The sequence below is a fragment of the Orycteropus afer genome, unplaced genomic scaffold (genome assembly GCF_000298275.1).
Source record: "Orycteropus afer afer isolate SDZICR_OR568_19922 unplaced genomic scaffold, OryAfe1.0 scaffold01156, whole genome shotgun sequence".
Lineage (NCBI taxonomy): Eukaryota > Metazoa > Chordata > Mammalia > Tubulidentata > Orycteropodidae > Orycteropus > Orycteropus afer.
In genome coordinates, this window is record NW_006922743.1 from 24,496 (window position 1) to 28,367 (window position 3,872).

The window sequence follows — 3,872 nt, forward strand, 5'->3', positions numbered from 1 at the left end:
AATACCAGAAAGATGTTTACTTGTGTTTTATTGACTATGCAAAGGCATTTGATTGTGTGGATCATGACAAATTATGGATAACATTGAAAAGAATGGGAATTCCCGAGCACTTGATTGTACTCATGAGGAATCTGTACCTCGACCAGGAAGCTGTCGTTCGAACAGAACAAGGGGACACTACATGGTTTAAAAATCAAGAAGGGAGTGCTTCAGGGTTGTATCCTTTCTCCACACTTATACAATCTATATGCTGAGCAAATAATATTGCTGTCTAGTATCCATTAAATAAAATAAAGATGATTAACAATATATAAAAATGCCTATCATAGAACAAATACTTCTGAATAAGATACAATTTTTAACATAAATAATCATTTAAAGAGACAAAAGATAAAAACATAGAATATGTGTCTGGATTCAAATACTAATATGACTTGAAGAACTTATAATGTTGTTAATATAAAGGTTTGGCAGTGTAGAAGTTGATGGCAATCACGAGAAACTACATCTTAATACATAATTTATGATTTAATTTATGATTCCTATCTTGGAGAAAATAGTTTCTTACCCTTAATACCCTTAAGAACTCCTTTTACAATATTGTTTATTTAGTTCTGAAATCTTTGCACAGTTAAATAGTTTTATTTTATGATTTAAATGAATTTATAGTTAAGAAAAAAAGGTTATTATTTCTATGATTATCATATATGTAGATAACTTGAGGTATTCTGTGAATTACATCTTGAATTTAACAAAAAATTATGGTCATCATTTGTGCTCCCATTTGGACAAATCCCATCATCGGTTCTCCTTCCAATATAATTGTTACATAAGGAGGAATTTATATTGAATATGAGTATCTGTACATATTTCCTATGTGTTTAAATATTCTAATAAATGTTACTGTGATGTAAATTTCATTTTTTTTTTTTTTTAACTCAAATGGGTCAATAACTGTCATGGAAAGTATTAGTAACTACATAACTAACTGCTGCATTGTCATTTATCTCACTCATTGACATTTATTTCTCCAGTCCCTAATCAATAAATGTGTTAAGTATTCCAACACTAAGTTTACTAAATTTTTTCAACTTTTTTTTTCAGACACTTATATTCCCACGAGCAATGGAATACATTTATTTATATCCATGTTTAAGCAGGGAAAACCCAGCTATCTAATTATTGTCATTCTTACCTATATAAAGTTGTGACTAATTTTTATCTGAGTTGCAGTCTCCAAATTTCTAGTGAATTAGAACTTTTCATAATTGACAAACATTAGGGAATTACAAATTTTACAAAACATTTTTATACCACCTTTATTGGTTTTCTGACCATAGGCTTTTGATTTGAAAATGTTTCTATCTATATTCATATCATATATCAATTATAGGATATAATTGATCCTACATTTGTCTGGAGAAACGTAAACCATCTGCTTTATATGTGGTTCCTGTTTTGAAGACACATTTTTATATGAATTCCAGCAAACTATCTTTTCTGCATGTTTGGGCTTAGGAAGTTCAGGAATTTTTTTATCAGCCATGAGTACAAGGGTATTTATATTTTCTGCTACTTCTATAGTTTTAATTTTTAAATTTTGGCTTTGAATTTATCTACTATCAATTTACAGGAGTAAAGAAATAATACATTTTTTTAATTCATTTTTCCTATCACTATCTACCAAACAAATTTTCTTTAACTTTGGTCAAACATTTTAACAACATATTAAATTTATAACTATGCTTTCTTCATTTCAGACAGAGTGTAGACCAGCTACCAAAAGATCATCTGTGTTAGTGCTACAAGGTGACGTAATATGGAAACCTACTAGAAGTTCTTCAGAATAATTATATTACTAGAAATTTTGTTAGAGAATTCCATTCATAGCCTGTGTTCCAGAGTTGCAGACTGATATCAATGGCTTCCAGATTTTTGCCCAAACTATCCTTCCAAATGGCATATTATAAGTTACCATCACCAATATCAAAAGTGAAAGAGAATATTATGAATGTGTTGTGTTAACAAGCTTCACATCTTATATTGATACGCAATATTTTTACTCTTTGAGAGATATTATTTTTTCTAGTATAATTTTGTGAGACCGAGTTGGTATAGATGAAATTATGTATCATCAAGTGAATGAATTTTGAATTTTTTTATGTCTTATTCTGTTTATGGTTGAAAACAAGCATAGTGAAAATTGCATACTTTTAATTAACATCTTCCTCGTCATTCTGATGTAGATGAAGTTAAATAACCAAGAACTTTTTTATCTTCTGGGAGAAGGAATAAGGTGCTGAGTATGTCACCTATGAATGTTAATATAAACTGGAGATAGAAGTACCAATTCATGGAAAATGAGTTTGCCAGTGAAAAATTGTTGAGCATCTTCAGTGATGAGTCTGAACAACATAAAATTTCATAAATGGATCTGTGAACTCTAAGATTATATCAGATGTGTCTTCCACTAATTTTATTACTATGGCTATTGCTATTAAACAAAGGAAATAACCTTTCAGTATTGGGTTGAAGCAAATTATAGTACACAATGGGTCTCTGTTTCCATGATATTTCCGAGTTAAAATTGCAAGTTTTTGATTGCTCCTTTCATGTACAAGTAATAATAATTCATTTAATTTAGAAGACCAAGTGTGAAAGCATGTTAAGTAGTTGCCATGATATTATCATAGCTTAACTCCATGGGAACCTCTCAAGGCAAAGATTCAGTCATAGAATTTTAAGTCATGACATTAAAAGAGAAAGCTATTCTACAAAAATTGGTAATCCATTTTGTGTAACATTCCTTGAGTCCTTCGAATTTTGTATTTTCTTTTGGTAAATAGGGTGAGGGAAATTTTGAGTAGTTGTGATTGTAAATTTGTTGTTGTTGTTAGGTGCTGTAAAGTCCTCACTGACTCATAGCAACCCTATGCAGAGGAGAATGAAACACTGCCTAGACCTGTGCCAGATTCACAATCTGCTATACCTGAGCCCATCATTGCAGCCATTGTGTCTATCCATGTTGTTGAGGGCCTTCCCCTTCTTCGATGACCCTCCATTTTACCAAGCAGGATATCCTACTTCATAGAATGATTCCTACTGACAACATGACCAAAGTAGGTGAGACGAAGTCTGGTCATTTTCACTTCCAGGGAGCTTTCTGTCTGCACTTGCTCCAGGACAGATTTGTTAGTACTTTTAGCAGACTATGGTACTCTGAGCATTCTTCAACACCACAACTCAAAAGCATCAAATCTTTACGGGTTTTCCTTATTCATTGTCCAGCTTTCACATGCATAAGTTGCTGTTGTTGTTATGTGCAGTGGAGTCAGACCCGACTCATAGCGACCCTCCTTGGGTTTCTGAGGCGGTATCACTTCAGAAGTAGATTGCCCAACCTTCCTTCCGAGGAGTGGCTGGTATATTTGAACCGCCAGCCTTCTAATTAGCAGTCAAGTGCCTTAGGCACTATGCTACCTGAGCTCATAAGAGGCGATTGAAAATACCGTAGCTTGGGTTAGGCACATCTTAATCTTCAAGGAGATATCCTTGCTCCTCATCACTTGAAAGAGGTCCTTTGCTGCAGATTTGCCCAATGCAACACATCATTTGATGTCTTCACTGCTGTTTCCATTGGTGTTGATTGTAGAACAAAGTAGTATGAAATCCTTGACAACTTCAATTTTTTCTCCATCTACCATGAAGCTGTTTACTGGACCAGGTGTGAGGATTTTTGTTTTCTTTATGTTGAGGAATAATCCATACTACAGGATGTAGTCCTTAATCTTCATCAGTAAGTGCTATAAGTCATCCTCATTTTCAGAAAGCAAAGTTGTGTCATCTGCATATCACAGGTTGTTAATGAGTCT